The sequence below is a fragment of the Oncorhynchus nerka genome, linkage group LG20 (assembly GCF_034236695.1).
Source record: "Oncorhynchus nerka isolate Pitt River linkage group LG20, Oner_Uvic_2.0, whole genome shotgun sequence".
Classification (NCBI taxonomy): Eukaryota; Metazoa; Chordata; class Actinopteri; order Salmoniformes; family Salmonidae; genus Oncorhynchus; species Oncorhynchus nerka.
In genome coordinates, this window is record NC_088415.1 from 65,566,491 (window position 1) to 65,585,631 (window position 19,141).

A 19,141-nucleotide genomic window follows, 5' to 3' on the forward strand; every position below is an offset into this window, starting at 1 on the left:
CAGCCTCCACCCCTCTGGGAAGGCTTTCCACTAGATGTTAGATCATTGCTGCAAGAACATTAGTGAGGTCAGGCACTGATGCTTGCCAATTGGGCCTGGCTCATAGTCGGCCCAAAGGTGTTCGATAGGGTTGAGGTCAGGGGCCTAGCCCGAACTGTGAAAAACAGCCCCCGACCGTTATTCCTCATCCACCAAACTTTACAGTTGGCACTATGCATTTGGGCAGGTAGTGTTCTCCTGGTATCCGCCAAGCCCAGATTTGTCAGTCGAACTACCAGATGGTGAAGCGTGATTCATCACTCCAGAGAACACGTTTCCACTGCTCCAGAGTTCAATGGTGGTGAGCTTTACACCACTCCAGCCGATGCTTGGCATTGTGCATGGTGATCTTAGGCTTGTGTGCGGCTGCTCGGCCATTGAAACCCATTTCATGAATCTCCTGACAAAGAGTTCTTGTGCTGACGTTGCTTCCAGAGGCAGTTTGGAACTCGGTAGTGTGTATTGCAACTGAGGACAGACTATTTTTATGTGCTACGCACTTCAGCACTCGACGGTCCCGTTCTGTGAGCTTGTGTGGCCTACCATTTTGTGTCTGAGCCATTGTTGCTCCTCGATGTTTCCACTTCACTATAACAGCACTTATAGTTGACAGGGGCAGCTCTAGCCGGGGTGAAATTTGACGAACTGACTTGTTAGAAAGGTGGCATCCTATGACAGTGCCACGTTGAAAGTCACTGAGCTCTAAAGTAAGGCCATTCCAAGAGAGCATGGCTGTGTGCTTGGTTTTATGCACCTGTCAGCAATGAGTGTGGCTGAAATAGCCAAATCCACTCATTTGAATGGGTGTCCACATACTTTTGGCCAAGTTGTGTAGGTTGCTAGCAAACGTAACTACACACAATAATACCAAAGGCCATATCAGCATGTGAAGTAAATAGTTAGCTGTAAAATCGCATAAACAAACTGGACTAGCAATTTAGGAGTCTACAATCTCACCATGTTCAGCCTGCAGATCGATGTGCCTCGCAGAGTGGAGTCTGACATTCGCAAATGACATACAACGGCACTACCTCAAATACACATGAAAACATGAAATGACCCTGGGAATCGATAGAACAGCGTTCAGAGATGCACAAAAACAATACAACATAATTACAGCAGGCTCCCCCCTCCCACCAACTTGCCAAATCCCTTCTTCATTTTGACTTGTGAACTAGAACAGAATAGAAGTGTCAAAGTGATATTGACAAGGCCACTGGGCCTGCTATGGGTTGGTAGGGAGAGAGGGTCCCAGGCCCAGTCAGGCCCACCCTAGCTGGGTTGGATGAGGAGGATGACCACCCTGGGTGACTGGCCCAATTTACAGTTACAGCAGCAGCCTCACCCCCACCAGCTGATTGCAGGGCAGCAGGAGGTGTCGGTGAGTGAGGGTGTCAGACACAGGGAGGGTATGATCCAATGTCACACTGCTCACCTGCTCTCTGCAGGTTTCTGGCAATGCAATGTACAAAGCTTTGTGCTGTACGGTGGGGGCATGTTCAACAACACCTCCCCTGCTGTTATCAAGGGGATCACAGCACGAGGGCAAATGATACAATGTTAACAACAACAACAACACAAACTACAATGACAACCTTGACAATACTGATAATTAAGGGCTGGTCGATTTTGACCTGACCAGGAAAAACTCAGGATAAATAACTCAAGATAAATAATAATACTAATAATTAATAATAACAACATTCTCTGGGCAATATTTCTGAATTATATTACATTTTGTTGGGCTTTAAAAAATGGAGACTAACAAGAAGCACCCATCAAGTCTGAATAAAAGCAATGAAAATGAGAATGAATGAAGCCAAAGATGTGGCATGATCCACAGCAGATCTCCATAAGGCATTGTGGAGCGGCTCTCCAGACTCTCTCCAGTTCCTCTGCCTGTACTGTTAACAAGCTTCTTCTGTGACCAGGGGGAGAAATCTGCTGTGGATTAAGCTCAAACAAGGTAGGGGTAACCTCCCTTCCTTTTGTGCCCTCCCTTATTCCCTTCCTCCCTCCCACTTCGGGGGAGGTACTGGCATGCTGATCTTCACTGGAGGGCCAGGGTAAAAAAAACACTGGGGAGCAAATGGGCCCCCCACCCTTGGCTCACTTTTTTAACCTCTGCAGCACAACCCAGTGTGCACACAAGGCAAGCCAAAATAGATCATGAGGAATGTTAGCCTAGAAAATGAAAATCACCACTACCAAGACCAAGCTGTTCCGGAGCACTGGTCCAGCATTCACATTCCACAGCAACCTGGAGTGATTTATTGCCACAAAAAAAGTCAAGTCTTCCAGAAAAGACATTTAGCTACCACAGCTGGTTAACGCCAACTGGTTGTGACTGCTGATGAGTAATGACATCCCTTTGAATTAGAGACTTTGTTCTTGCGTGTCTAAATGATGGATCACTCCTTTGAATTATTTTTCAAGATGTGCTAGATAATCCGTTTCATAATTTCTTCCTGCAAGATAAAAAATAACAAATAAAACAATGTGATGTATTTCCTTTCTCCAGTGGGGTCGGTCGGGTGGTGTTATCACATTTCCTGGGCGGTCGGCAGAACTGGAGCAAGTCTCAATCCACTCCTCCTCAGCGCAGCACAGTGTGCTGCTCCCCAACAGTAGACTCAGGGTCCATACAAACCCAATTAAGAATCAATTTCAGCCAGTGTCAGACAGTCTGGCGCCCAGAGAGGGGTAAATGCTTTTGATATGAACATTTTATCGTTGTCTCACAGTCTTCCATTGTCTGAAAGTCTGGCATGTGTAAAGTATCTGTCATGAGGTCTAACGCCTGAGCACTACCACCAAGTCAAACAGCTCAGCCTGCTTCCCCGTCTCCAGTCCACACATGGTATGCATACAAAAGGGAACACTGAAATCCAACAGTGGAGAAATATTAATATGCTAAGCGATATATCCGATTGAAAGACACACAATAATCAAGTACAATTTGTTATTTTACTAGGCAAGTCAGTTAAGAACAAATTCTTATTTTCATTGACGGCCTAGGAACAGTGGGTTAATTGCCTGTTCAGGGGTAGAACGACAGATTTTGTACCTTGTCAGCTCAGGGATTTGAACTTGCAACCTTTCGGTTATTAGTCCACTGCTCTAACCACTAGGCTACCCTGCCGCCACAATGAGGTTTTGACAGATTGTTTATTGGTCAATAACGACCGTATTGTTTTAGGTACTAGTTTGGAAAAAAAGTTGCGTTGAGAGACCTTTTTCCATAGATGCCACATATCAAGTTTTATTCAGATTGGTCATTCCGTGCCAGCAGAGTAGCGTTTTTAAAATAAATCCACAAAATTCAAAATGGCGGAAAATACACAATGGCGGACCTAAAGGGTACCAGAAGTAAATTTACATAGGAGAGGGACCTATGTACTGAATTTCATGACTTTAGGTCAAATGGAGTGAGGGGTTTGCATTTTCAATCACTTGTTATAGCGCCACCATCTGGTCAGTCAGTGTAATTTTGTACTCTGTGTAAAGACACATCATTCACCCAAGTTTCATCATAATCAGGCCAGTGCTGTCTGAGATATTGCGTGTGACGAACGTACGAACATATTAACGGACGGAGACAGATCCACAGCCCCTCCCCGATTTAATTGTGTGGGACAAATGAAGAAAACAGCCAGCACTAAACACATGGGGAAATAACTGGGCTGACCAATAAAACCCCACGGACACCTTGGTAAATACTATTGCAGCTTTCATAAATGACAATAAAAATGCACATTTGCACATTCACATTTGCCATCTCGGGCAATTTTGAAGGCCATATGCTATTAGAATAATAACGGATTGGATTCATTCAGGCTTTTCCAAGGAGTTAAAAGTGCTTCATATTGTCAAGGGAGAATCACCTCGTCCGCTACCAGTACACAATATGCAATCACATACATGCAATACATGCCTACAGTGAAGTGTTTATCTCTACTCATGTTATTCATTTGTCTGTCACTATGAGCCTCCACACACAGGACAAGAAAGGACACTATAATAACATTAGGCCTACACCCAATCACAGTTCTGCAGGTTCCAACAAAGACAACTACAGATAATGACTAAATAACCATGTAGTAACATGCTAATACAATATTGTAACTATAGTAATAACTGTGTTATTACACAGGTAGGCTATAAGGGCAACTTCACATAAAATGTTACCTAAACATAGGCACTTGCTGAAGAATAGAGCATTATATAACTGGATATCCACACATATTTCCAATTCGTATCAATGTAGCACTTGTTATGATAAATTCAAAGACAGAATCTATAGCACACATACCTTGCACTGTACATATAAAAAAAAGAAAAACTTAGATCTGGGTCTCTGCACACTTCTGACAGGTAGGGAGGAAATGACATATTGATTCCTAGCAGTTGAGATGAGAGCCTGCACTTACAGTACATGACTCCCTACAGAGTTTGGTCATCTGCACTCCTCTGACATCCCCCATTGTACAGTTCTATTTGTGTTTCTATACTGTAGAGGTTGAGAAATATAACGGCTGTCCTTTACAGGAGCAGAGCTCCCGCACAAAAGGAAACATTTACTCAGCCTTCCATAGGAGCTGTAACAGACAGGGCTCAAGGCTGTGCACACAGGAGAATGAGCGGGAGATGAGGGCCATAATCATATCAAATATAGAAGGTGCTAAAGTCAGTGGAGGGCATTGAAGTTGTTGGCGTTGTTATTGATTAAACTATTGGCGTCACTTTTAGAAGGCTTAGACATAGAGTCAGTCAAGTCAAAAGACATAGCAGCAAGGAGGGAAAGAAAATCGAATGCCCATAAATTCTCAAATAATTGTGATAAAAACATCACTAACATAATTATATTTGGGGATCTGTAGAAAGTCTCTGCAGAATGGTTGAACCAATATTTTTTTAAGAATACAATTATGTATTCATTCCCTCACAAACATTTGCACATGAGGGGTCTCATGTGCAAATGGAAGTGCAGGATCAATTTATGGGCTGTTTAAGTTATTTCAGTTCGCATCAAATGTTTTCGGTTTCATTACATTCTATAAGGAAAGTATAAAATGACAGAGATACATACACCTATGTTTTACAAGCCTTGCATACTTCAGTTGACTTTTTTTTCCCTTCTGATTTTGTTTCCGAGTCAATTCTCTCACTCTATTTTCATTAAAGGAGCTGATTACCATTTCAAATGACTGACTCGTTTAAGTCATGAGAACATAGTGTTTGCCTCTATGTCTGGTGTTTGGTGGTTTTAGGATTTATTGTTTCTGTGTGTCATGGCTAAAATATATGGTATGCTTATATGGAACTCCAGGTGCTAAAATTAGAGACAGTCCCTGAGCCTAGAGCTCCGCCTTGAGTAACAACAGATTCCTTTTTTCGGTGGCATGCGAAGATGATCCATTTCCTGGTTCCTAAAAAGTGAAACGTTAATCAGACTACAACGTTCTGATGGCTGGTAACAATGCTCTAAGAATTAGCTATGAAAAGTAAAACAAAGGAAAGGGTGCCTTCTTTGACTGTGTGTGTGTGTGTGCGTGTGCGTGTGAGATAATTACGATTTATCCATATTTTTTTGTGGAAGCCCATAGTAGCGCAGGCTAATGCACTGTTGAATGGAACTGTTAGACGCTGTAAATCAATTTTTTATTTTTTTATTCCTTTCTCTCTCTTTCTTTCACTGGCGCGAGGGGCATCTGTTTCCATTTAGCTGCATATGCTTGGGGAGAGAGAGAAAAAAAGAAAAAAGAGATCAGACTCACAACAATCAAACCTTGACACCATCTCCTGAACCAAGTCACATAACAAAACCTCGCAGAAGTAAATAAAAAAACCTAGCAAGGAAAGTAACATTGCAATCTCTGCAAGTCAATAGTTTACACAGAAAAAAAGGTCAACTATTTTCAACTTGTTAAAATGTAATTAAGTGATTTTGTTGTTGTTGATACACACGGCGTAGATTATTATATCAACAAAGATCAGGGACATATTCAATGATCAGAATGTTGATATTTAAAGTACAGCCCAAATGTTTGAAAGATATCAAATGTTTTCCCAGTTTATTTGCATTCTCTATAACATTTCACTTACGTCCGGAAACATTTTTGGATGACAGAGAGGGAAGGAAAAGTTCTGTGAGCCAAGGAAGATCTTCAGAGTGGACAAATCTGGGTCCATGTTGCTTGTCAGATGTAATCCGATGTGGAGGCCTGGATTCTTTTTCTATTCTTGATCTAACGTGTGTCATCTGGGCTGCCTGGCTGGCTGCAGCCAGAGGAAGTCCTATGAGAATAGAGGAGGAAGCCTAGACATGGGTTTCAGAAAAGGAGAGTTATCAGTATAGCTGTGCGCTTTTGAAATACGAAAACAAATAGAGTGTTGTAGAGTGTTGCAAGTTCCACGATTCACTTGATGATTTAAATTCAGTCAGATCTAAGATTGAATGTTTGATTTTGAATGTGGAACTTGTTGCCCTGTATTGTGAATTAGAATGACTTTATCATGAACAAGATGATGAACATAATTACCACACAATTTACTGATACAATAACATTTTCCCTAACATTGCCAATTTAGAAAAACTGACAGGCGGTTTCTCTTCTTGCGGTCCAAAATTAGCTTGCCTTTCAGGTGGTTTTATCCTTGAGCTTTATGGGAACATGTTTGATACCATGTGACAACAATGAGACTTAAAGAGATGCACACAAATATGTTGCGAAATGGAAATGGCGTCGTCTGAACACAGACTGAGAACAGCAGTGAGTGTTTATTGTCTGAATGGAACAAGCATTTATCGAATGCCAGAGCAAATCCCTCAAACCTTCTTCTAGAATATTTGTATTCTTTCAATGTATGTTCTTTTCCCTCTCTCACTTCAGATTGCCTTTGAATGTTGGGGCTTTTGATCATAATGAGTAAAACCACTGAATAATGACTCAAGACATATTTACCACAACACTCTCTTGTACCCTCTTATTAACGGCGTTAAGGTTTGTTGAAACGGTCCACAATCCTGCATGAGGTTTTGACAATAATCTGAACAACACATTTGGGGGAAAACACATCCATGGGAAGCTAAATCAAAGAAAATATGTAGGGGTGGAGGAATGGGAGACGTCACATGGGACTTTTTTGGGGGTCTTTTTCCGACAGCCCCCAGAAAAGGGAACATAAAAGGTAGTTCTCAAAGACTTAAGCATAGTATCTGAAGACAACCAGTACTGGTGCAGAGGCAGCAAAGATTGAACTAATCCTCAGATAATTTTTCAAAAATATAAAAAAAACTGTAGTATATTTACTTCTTACAGGCTACAAAAGTGTTAAAAGGTTAATCTCAATGTGCTTTGTTTGTTATACACTTTAGTCTAAGAAAATGTGTACTGTGAAATTGTGAAATGTGTCGTGCAGATGTTTCACTGAAATGCAGTCAAATGATAAATAACCTTGCCTGAGACAACTCAAAATCAAATCAAATCCAATGTTATTTGTCACATGCTTCATAAACAACAGGTGTTGACTAACAGCGAAATGCTTATTTACGTGTCCTTCCCAACAATGCAGAAAGAGAGAAAATAGAGAAAAAATAGAAATGTAAAAGAGGTAATAATACAAGTAATAATAAATACACAATGAGTAATGATAACTATATATACACTGGGTACCAGTACCAAGTCGATGTGCATGGGTACGAGGTAACTGAGGTAGATATGTACATATAACTAGGAATAAAGTGACAACAGGATAGATAATAAACAGTAGCAATAGCATACAGTATGTGATGAGTCAAAAGAGTTAGCGCAAAAAGGGTCAATGCAGATAGGTAAATAGTTAACTTAATAGCTACATGGACTAACTATTTAGCAGTCTCATGGCTGTCATGGAAATTCTAACCAGAAAGGAGAGAGACTGTTGATTATTCAACAACCTTTTTTTAATTAAGATTTTCAAAAATGAGACCGGTCAAACATCACCTCAATGGTGTATGGTTGAGAGCCCAACAAAGAGGAGTTGTGTCTCAGTTTATATACATTGCCAGTCAAAAGTTTTAGAACATCTACTCATTCCAGGGATTTTCTTAATTTTGTACTATTTTCTACATTGTAGAATAATTATGAAGATGTCAAAACTATCAAATAACACATATGAATTATGTAGTAACCAAAACCCTTTGCCTTGATGACAGCTTTGCCTACTCTTGGCATTCTCTCAACCAGCTTCATGAGGTGGTCACCTGGAATGAATTTCAATTAACAGGTGTGCCTTCTTAAAAGTTCATTTGTGGAATTTCTTTCCTTCTTAATGCGTTTGAGCCAATCAGTTGTATTGTGACAAGGTAGGGCTGATATACAGAAGATAGCCCTATTTGGTACAACACCAAGTCCATATTATGGCAAGAATAGCTCAAATAAGCACATAGAAATGACAGTCTATCATTACTTTAAGACATGAAGGTTAGTCAATATGAAACATTTCAACAACTTTCAAAGTTTCTTCATGTGCAGTCGCAAAAACCATCAAGCGCTATGATGAAACTGGCTCTCATGAGGACCACCACAGGAATGGAAAACCCAGAGATACTTCTGCTGCAGAGGATAAGTTCATTAGATTTACCATCCTCAGAAATTGCAGCCCAAATAAATGCTTCACGGAGTTCAAGTAACAGACACATCTGTTCAGAGGAAATCGTGTGAATCAGGTCTTCAAGATCGAATTGCTGCAAAGAAACCACTACTATAGGACACCAATAAGAAGAAGAGACTTGCTTGGGCCAAGAAACATGAGCAATGGCAATTTGTCCTTTGGTCTGGAGTCCAAATTGGAGATTTTTGTTTCCAACCGCCGTGTCATTGTGAGATTTTTTTGTATTATTTTTTTTGCAGTGTGGCTGAATGGATGATCTCCGCATGTGTATTTCCCACCATAAAGCACAGAGGAGGAGGTGTTATGGTGTGGGGGTGCTTTGCTGGTGACACTGTCTGTGATTAATTTAGAATTCAAGGCACACTTAACCAGCATGGCTACCACAACATTCTGCAGCGATATGCCATCCCATCTGGTTTGCGCTTAGTGGGACTATCATTTGTTTTTCAACAGGACAATCACCCAACACACCTCCAGGCTGTGTAAGGGCTATTTGACCAAGAAGGAGAGTGATGGAGTGCTGCATTAGATGACCTGGCCTCCACAATCACCCAACCTCAACCCAATTGAGATGGTTTGGGATGAGTCGGACCGCAGAGTATAGGAAAAGCAGCCAACAAGTGCTCAGCATATGTGGGAACTCATTCAAGACTGTTGGAAAAGCATTCCAGGTGAAGCTGGTTGAGAGAATGCCAAGAGTGGTCAAAGCTGTCATCAAGGCAAACAGTGGCAACTTGGAAGAATCTCAAATCTAAAATATATTTGGATTTGTTTAACACTTTTTTGGTTACTATATGATTCCATATGTGTTATTTCATAGTTTTGATGTCTTCACTATTATTCTACAATGTAGAAAATAGTAAAAATAAAGAAAAACCCTTGAATGAGTAGGTGTGTCCAAATCTTCGACTGGTAATGACTAATGAAACAAATACCAAAGGTTTTTGTGTGGAATTGTCCTTTAATAATGGTGTTGAAGTTGTGGGTGAACAGGTAGTACAGGAGGGGACTGAGCACACACCCCTGAGGGGCCCCCATGTTGAGGGTCAGTGTGGCGAATGTGTTGTTGATAAATTCTTACCACCTGGAGGGTGGCCCATCAGGAAGTCCAGGATCCAGTTGCAGAGGGAGGTGTTCAGTCTCAGAATCCTTAGCTTACTGATGAGCTTGGAGGGCACTATGGTGTTGAACGCTGAGCTGTAATCAATTAACAGCATTCTCACATAGGTGTTACTCTTGCCCAGGTGGGAGAGGGCTTTGTGGAGTGCAATAGAGATTGTGTCATCTGTGGAACTGTTGGGGTGGTATGCTAATTGCAGTGGGTCTAGGGTGGCTGGGATGATGGTGTTGATGTGATCCATGACCAGCCTTTTAAAGCACTTCATGTGGGTGCCATGGGGCGATATTCATTTAGAGAGGTTACCTTGGCATTCTTTGGCACAGGGACTATGGTGGTCTGCTTGAAACATGTACAGTGCCTTCAGAAAGTATTCACACCCCTTTACTTTTTCCACATTTTGTTGTGTTACAGCCTGAATTATAAACTGATTAAAAATGGATTTTGTGTCACTGATCTACACACAGTACCCCATAATGTCAATGTGAAATTTTGTTTGTAAGAATTTTTCTAAATTAATAAAAAATGTAAAGCGGAAATGTCTTGAGACAATTAGTATTCAACTCCTCTGTTATGGAACCCCTAAATAAGTTCAGGAGTCAAAATGTGCTTAACAAATCATATAATAACTTGCATAGACTCATGCTGTGTTCAATATTAGTGGTTAACATTATTTTTTGAATGACTTCCCCATCTCTGTACCCCACACATACAATTAATTGTAAGTTCCCTCAATCGAGTAGTGACTTTCAAGCACAGATTCAACCTCAAAAGACCAGGGAGTTTTTTCAATGCCTTGCAAAGAAGGGCACCGATTAGTAGATATCTAAAAAAGAAAGAAAAAGCAGACACTGAATATCCCATTGAGCATGGTGAACTTTTAATTTGGCTTTGGATGGTGTATCAATAAACCCAGTCACTACAAAGACACAGGCGTCCTTCCTAACTCATTTGCCGGAAAGGAAGGAAACTGTTCAGGGATTTCAGCATGAGGCCAATGGTGACTTTAAAACAGTTACAGAGTTTAAATGGCTGTGATAGGAGAAAACTGAGGATGGATCAACAACATTGTAGTTACTCCACAATACAAACCTAAATGACAGAGTGAAGAGAAAGAAGCCTGTACAGAATAAAAAAATATTCCAAAACAAGCATCCTGTTTGCAACAAAACACTACACAATACCTCATCATTAACATATGTGAAATGGCGCATTTCTATGTTTTGTTGTCAAAAAGAGAGGAAGATAAGTGTTTCCAATTACATCATCAACCAATTCGTGGACAGTTAATAACTGGTTAAAAATCACATGATACACGCCGATGATGACTTTGGAAATAAATCTTCCTCTATATTTGTTAATACAAAACATAGAGATGTACCATTTTCACATATATTGATGTTGGGGTGGTGCTGGAGATGATGAATACGAAGTAGAATGTTTTTTTTTACATTTCCCTTTAAGTAATACTGCAAGAAATGTGGGAAAGAAACAAACTTTTTCATCCTGAATATAAAATCCTTATGTTTGTGGAAAATCGAACACAACACATCACTTAGTACCACTCTTCATATTTTCAAGCATGGTGGTGGCTGCATCATGTTATGGGTATGCTTGCCATCAGCAAGGACAAGGGAGTTTTTTGAGGGGTTAATAAGAAACGGAATACAGCTATAAGTACAGGGTAAATCCTAGAGGAAAATCTGTTTCAGTCTGCTCTCCAACAAACACTGGGTGACGAATTCACCTTTCAGCAGCATAATAACCTAAAACACAAGGCCAAATATACACTGGAGTTGCTTAACATAGAATGTTCCTGAGTGGCCTAGTTACAGTTTTGACTTAAATCGTCTTAAAAATCGATGGCTCTCTAGCAATGATCAACAGTCAATTTGACAGAGCTTGAATCATATTTTAAAGAATAATGGCAAATATTGTACAATCCAGGTGTGCAAAGCTCATAGAGACTTACGCAAGAAGACTCACAGCTGTAATCGCCACCAAAGGTGCTTCTATAAAGTATTGACTCAGGGGTGTGAATACTTATGTAAATTAGACATTCTCAATACATTTGCCAACATGTCTAAAAACATGTTTTCACTTATTCCACATTTTGGGCTATTGTGTGTAGATGGGTAATTTTTATTTTATCCATTTTGAAATCAGGCTGTAACACAACAAAATGTGGAATAAGTCAAGAGGTATGAATACTTTCTGAAGGCACTGTAAGTATTACAGAGGGAGAGGTTGAAAATGTCAGTGAAGGCACTTGTCAGCTGGTCAGCACATGCTCTGAGTACGCATCATGGTAATCCATTTGGCCCTGCGACCTTGTGAATGTTAACCTGTTTAAAGGTCTTACTCACATCGGCTACTGTCGCTCGGCAACAATCACTGCTCTCATGCATGGTTCAGTGTTGCTTGCCTCGAAGCAAGCTAAATGTCTTCTATGCTCATCTGGTAGGCCCTTTTCACTGGGAAGCTCGTGGCCTGGTTTCCCTTTGTAATCCATGATAGTTTGCAAGCCCTGCCACATCCGATGAGCATCATCTGCATAGTAGGATTCGATCTTAGGCCTGTATTGACGCTTTTCCTGTTTAGTGGCTCATTGGAGGTCGAAACAGGATTTCTTACAAGCGTCTGCGTTAGTTTCCCATTCCTTGAAAGGTGTCAGTTCTAGCCTTTAGCTCAGTGCGGATATTGTCTGTCATCCATGGCTTCTGGTTGGGAAAAGTACGTACGTCACTGTGGGGACGACGTTGATGCACTTATTAATGAAGCCGGTGACTGATGTGGTAAACTCCTCAATACCATCAGATGAATCCCAGAACATATTCCAGTCTGTACTGCCGAAGTGCCAGCATCGGTTTGTAGTAGGAAAGGAAGGAGTGTCTTAGTTCTTCAATATGAGATCCTGTTATTGTTGGTTTCTTTCTTTCACCCATTCTAAGGCTTCATTACTCAGAAAAACGGGGAAACCTGACAATCTTGAGAAATAATCTAGGATGAGGTGATGCATATGTATGGGTGGGAGCTTTTCTTCACAGGCTCACACCAAAAAAAAATGTAAACAAAATGGACTGAAACGTCAGCCCCACATTGAGTAAGGGCAACAATGCGAGGCTACAGTGAAATGGCAAGAATAAGCATTTTCTGAGAGCACCATAAGTGTTCTGAAAACACAGGGAAGGGGCTACTTGTGTGTCTTTTGGACATATATGGGATTTACCACAAGCCCCGAAAGAGTAAAACACACAAATATTTCAGGAACTTCGCAGTTCAGTTCAAATAAAGAAGAGTGTTTATACTTTCAGTAGTACTCTATACATAAACATTATTTCTCTAAATAGGAATATGTGCCAGCGGATTACCATCATTACATCTGTTTTCTCTTACTGCACTATTCTTTATTTTGTAAAATTATGCCTCGAAAAACATGAGCTCCTCACTAATCCTCTCACTTTCCACCTGGTGAATTTGACCCAAATTCACATTTCCCCTGTGCGGCCAGGAGACTGGCTTTTTATTGAAGCCTACGTGTAACAGAGCCCACTGACCTTGCAATGTACTTTGACTTGGGAGAGAAAAAGAGGGTCAATTCATCTTCATTCAGGACAATAACTTGTCTTCAAACTTTGCTGTTGTGTTTTCTGTCTTTTCTTTTTGATAGAGTAGGGTACTTATTGTTTAGGGTAATAATTTAAAAAGAAATTCTGTAACTAGGCAAGTCAGTTGAGAACAAATTCTTATGTACCACGAAACCCGGAAGACGCTGGGCCAATTGTGCGCCGCCCTATGGGACTCCCAATCACAGCCGGTTGTGGCACAGCCTGGATTCAAACCAGGGTGTCTGTAGTGATGCCTCAAGCACTGAGATGTAGTACCTTAGACCGCTGCACCCGAGTGGTGTATGCTGTGTCAAAATGCACTAGTAAGGGAGTCTGTCGTTTTGTTGTTTCATTTCATGTTTTAACAAACGTTATTTCTATAAATAGTGGAAAATAATGGTGCATAAACTGTACAGTATATTACTAATAGGCCGTGTGATACTATGGTCAAAGGGAAACATACCTGGGAATTCTGGGAAACTGAAGAAAATGACTATAAAGCTGCCGAGCTCAATCCAGCTGACGGATATCATTTCCCCTCCAGTGCATCCATTGTTGTCCATAATGACAACAAGACATATACAGTTCACATTTGATGTTCCCACATAACAAGGTCATAAAACAACAGGGAATTACAATTTCTTGCCTGTAATCCAAAACGACATGTTGTCACCAGGGGACTTGCTCTGGGGGTTATGCATTGCAGTGACTCTGTGGTCATGTTGATAGTGTATACATACACAGCTGGTAAATTTATATAAACAGGTAGACAAACAGTTCCTATTGGCCGGTGGATTACTAGAGGGATGCTTTTTGGTTTGTGTTTAAGATGGATGTGTTTAGATGTGATGGCTTCTTGTGCTCGGCGGGCTTATGTAACAGAGTTAAGAACCTGCTGTAAGATCACTCCACAGCTAGCTTGAAATGTCGCTGATAGAGCCATCCAATCGGTACCTTTTGTATAGCTCATTTGGTTTGCACGTTATCAAGAAGGGCAGTCACGTGTGTTGCAAGGTAGAGGATCACTGGTTTGAGCCCCGTGTGGAGACAGGGACAGTGGAGGACGCTAAACTGTTAGCAGCACATTGATGTCGTTTACACATACGTTTTTCGATGAGCAGTGGCCCCATACAATCTTATTAAAGGTAGACTCCGCGATATGACGTACATGCAGAAAGTAAACAGCATAGTGGGTCCATTTTATGCAACAACTAAGAGCGTTGAAGTGCGAGGCTCAACTCCGCTGTTTTGGTCCACTGGTTCCACACTGGAACCGTGTGAAGCAAACCCATACAACATGCATAGATACCGTGTGTGACTGCTTGAGAACTACGTTTGGCAACTCATTTCAATATCTGCGGTGCGGCTCGTAACACCATTTTGCTGAGTCTGCCTTTAACTTCCTGGTGTGGCTTTTTCACCTTTATCCAGAAGGTCCAGGTGAAATGATAATATAATAACAGAGCTGCATTTTCCCTTTCCCTGTTTTTCTTTAGTAGTGACTACTCCTGTTGTGAGAATGAGTATGAATCTACTGAGTGGCGTAATAATAGCCCACATTGAAATGAATGACATATTTCACAGACCTATAGATTATACACTGTGTTTAGATGCATCTTGCAATCTGTGGGCTATTTGACAGTCCCTGTTATCACTATCAATATCCAGCTACCAGCTCCTGCCTTTAGGGGCCCTATTCTTCATAGACAAATCCTATAGAAAACGGCTGAAAGCACCAGACACCAGTCCCTCCCTGCCTTTTGCATGATCCGCGCCAGGTTTTAGGGTGGCCCATTGAAAGCCAGCTGTTGCAGAGCCGGGAGCCGGACCAACGTTTCTCCTCGTATTTTTTGGTTTAGGAGTCCGACTGGCGCTGGCAGATCGGTGTGTGATTGGAGCAGCGCAGAGATTGCCTGGAGCACAAGCCCGACGCACAGACACAGGCCCCCCGAACTATAGTCGCATTGTAGACTGTTTCAGCATTGTATTGGCGACTTCCCGAAAGGCTTGACATCGTCGTGGAATACGACTGCATGTTTTATTTTTAGGATATGTGCTGATATGCTTCTCATTCGCCTCTTTTAGGCTACAATAACATTGGAGCCGTGCAGTTTTTGAATTCATTGTGTCCAATCGAAGGGAAAATGTGGATGCGTGCGGGTGGGATATGGGAAAAAAACTATTGATTAATAGTTCCCGAACGGCATCTCGCTAAGGAACAGTTTGTCCGGTCCTTGGGGACGCATGGACTTGGAGAGAGAGAGATACCTGCCACAAGAAACAACACGATCTGTCCCTCGTAATTGGAGCATGCATCGGAACCACGGACGTCTTTGTGTTGCCCGCTGCGTATTCCGAGTTTGAGGGGGGCCTCTAGCCTGCTGAAGGGGTGACCACTCTCTCCGTGTTCCTTCAATGCCAAACTGAAATATTCGTCAAACACCATTTAGGACTGTTCACCTCAAATGTAAGTATTGAAACATTGGCATAGCATGCCATCATCGCGTCTGTACGCTTGTGAGCCTACTTGTGAGAAAGGTGGGAGTTTAGAGGCTGAGTTGAGAACCATTCCTTACGATATCGGTGTGGTACAAGTCACTAACTGACATTTTACCAAATTTCACTCCATTTTAAAAACACTTACAGATTGCTTGACATTGACATCGCTTGAAAATAAACCAGTCTCTGTGAAAATGAGGTCTGTCTGCGACTTCATTCTATAACATACCAGCCTAAAGATTGTACATTCTGAATAAATGAAATAATTGCATTTTTACCAGACATCAGTGGTTCTCACATTAAGCGACTCCGGGCCATGGGTTATATGTATATAAAAAAAGTTGCATGAGGCTTATCCAGATGTGGTTTCTTCAACGGCCATCGTTGCTCTGAATTGGATTCAATTCAAACGATGAATGATAAAAACAAAATCTAGGCTAGTTATACAATTACATGCAATTAATTAATGGATGGATAAGAGGGCTACTAATTGAAATATAGTATTATGTGTTTTATTATGTCTGTCTCGGAATGAGGCGTTCGTTCTTGTTCTCTCGGTTTTGATAATTAGAATAGATCTCACCTGTGATGCTGAGGTGTTGGGCGAGTCACTGTAAAAGAGACAGTAGCATAGTCACCTTGGATTTGAAAGAAAATGACAACTTATGTGCCTTATGGTGGCTTGGCTATAATTATTTTTCTAGGTAACACGCTTTCAATTACAGAAGTGCAGTGATGCCGTCAAAATAAATGTAACCTCGCCCATTACATGTAATCCTGTGGACACGACGACCTAAGTCAGGTGCTGTCTTCATCGACCTCCACTCTACGGCTGTAACATGAGATCATTTCACTGAACATGTATAATTCACAGATATCTAAGCCAACCATGTGTGATGATACGCACACACACGCCAGTGCCTTATCTTACTGCCCCTGAGGGCTCTGCATCTCAGGGCTTGTAAGTAAGCATTTCACTCTAAGGTCCACACCGTTGTATTCGGCGCATGTGACAAAAAAACAATGGATTTGATGTGCTGCGGTGAATAGAGAGGCCTAGGCTACTAAAGGCATCAAATACAGCATTCATTTAAGGGACAGGTCGAAATTTAGTTGGGGGGTGGGGCTGGCCCAACTCAAGGTGTCATTAAAAAATGCCCCCCCCCCCCCCAACATTACAAATATTTTCACATGAACCTCCCCTTGTACTGTAAAATAATTATATGAGGAGGGGAGGCTGTGCAATTTAACTCTAAATAATGTTTACTACCGCAAATAACAATAACTGTATCGGCCCTGTTTATTAACCTGAATATTGACTTTGCCACATCAGCATGCACGGAGGAGTTCACTCTCCCTGCCTGTTTCATCACACTACGATCAGAGCCGGCTGCAGACAATTATCAGCTAGGGGAAATCAGATTTTCAACATTTTGATGCCATATTTATAATTATATAGAATGTATGCAACACATTTTCCACCAACAGGTTTCTGTGCCAATGCACTACACAACCAATGTACAAAGCATGCCGATGTTGGGCACTTCAATATAATGTTTCACTTGTTCAACACCACAATTAGGCAGACTATTCCAATCACGACAAACATAACATTTATCTCTCCCTACCTTGTAGGCTGACCCAGTATCGAAGGTTTGACAATCTCCAAGTGTCATTCAACTTTCTGGTGTTCTGTAACAGATGTCTCTTTCCATTCACCAAATGGCCACTTCACAGTTTGGATTTTTTATTTCATTATTTATCCTTTATTTAACTAAGCAAATCAGTTAAGAACAAATTCTTATTTACGTTAACGGCATGCACCGGCCTAACCCTAATGACACTGGGCCAATTTGTGCGCCGCCCTAAGGGATTCCCAATCACGGCCAGGTGAGGTACAACCTGGAATCGATCCAGGGTCTGTAGTGACACCTCTAACACTGAGATGCAGTGCCTTAGACTGCGCCACTCGGGTTGATTTTATTTCTCTTTTTTTTAGTACTTTTTATTTTATTTTTTAAAGTCATCTGGATTGAACAATAAAGTCAGGGACTTATTTCCATTGTGGTCTATTTAAAAAAAAAAACATAAATACATATACAATTACAGAGATGCAGACAAAGAAATGCTCAACCTCCAGATGTGTATGAGGGGGGGATTTTTAAGTACGATTCTTACAAGCTTGTTTTGGTTGGCCTGTAGTTTATTCCTTAGATGTTTGGAGCTGCTGGTGAACCATGATGTGCAGGCATAATCAAACTGACATTGGACTAGCGCACTTGCCAGAGTCTTTAGGGTGTGTAGCTGGGTTTCCATCTGATTTTGACAGATTTGAATGTGAATATTCTAAGAATCTGCATAGAAGCAATATACATGCGCAAGAAAATAGCTGCTCGGTAGGATAATTGTATTGTCCCCTAAACAAGATCAATAGCAAGAGCTTTTTAAGCTGAATGTCCCATGTCTTGAATGATGCACCTGCCCTCTCTGCTGCCTCTCAACTATTCCTATTTGTTCTTATGGATTCATATTGAAAATTGATGTGGCTTTTATGTGTGGTATGATTGCTAGTTAGCCTATTGCACATCTGGACAAATGATCTACCAACCACTATTGTCACTATGAATGATGGATAGACAAGTGAACTATACTGACATGTGGTATAGTAAAAGGTAGCGCGTGGAAAAGCGTAGTTTATAAATGATTATTCTAATAAACTATATATAACACAGGTGATGCAGTAGCTTACCTGTAGACACAACACTAAACTCACTACAGGGAGTAAATGTTGTTTGTGTTGGCCCATTCCATTCTCGACACTGGTGACGTGGCCTGTTTAACTTAGTCAAATCAGAACGGGGAATGTACTTGAAAATCTAAGCATTTTTAACCAGGTTAATTTGATCAAATACTGGAATGGCCTATAATGGATGGTAAAATCGAAAACCTTGTCTTAATTTGTTTTCAATACGGGTCTAGAAACGGCAGGAGCATCATTTACTCATGTCAGAGTTGGGATGGGGAATTCACTGGGACAAATGTCCCGTTGCCCCCCTTCTCCCTACTCCTCCGCTCCCCCGCCCCAGACGCTATCTCTGTAGGTTGGTCCATTTGTCCAGGCCCGGGGTCTCCAGGGGAAGTGCCATCTCATCTCACATCGGCTCGAGTGCAAATGGCTTCAATGTATGCTAGTGTGATTTCTCGTGGTTTTTTTTTTCTCGTA

The 19,141-nt window shown here is 41.3% G+C and overlaps 1 protein-coding gene and 1 long non-coding RNA gene across 2 annotated transcripts in view; one reads left to right on the forward strand and one right to left on the reverse strand.

Annotated features, from left to right (window-relative positions):
- Nucleotides 1-3,007: 3,007 nt before the first annotated feature.
- Nucleotides 3,008-16,913, reverse strand: LOC115102978 (uncharacterized). Its single transcript, XR_003859521.2, has 3 exons — nt 16,502-16,913; nt 6,145-6,358; nt 3,008-5,773 (listed from the first exon to the last, which is right to left on the reverse strand). It is a non-coding gene; the product is annotated as an uncharacterized LOC115102978 (long non-coding RNA).
- LOC115102977 (adhesion G protein-coupled receptor L2-like) overlaps nt 15,231-19,141 on the forward strand; it is a 117,758-nt gene continuing 113,847 nt past the window's right edge. Inside the window, exon 1 of the mRNA XM_065005689.1 lies at nt 15,231-15,886. The gene's annotated coding sequence lies outside the window, so the exon portion shown is untranslated. The remainder of the gene's footprint in view (nt 15,887-19,141) is intronic.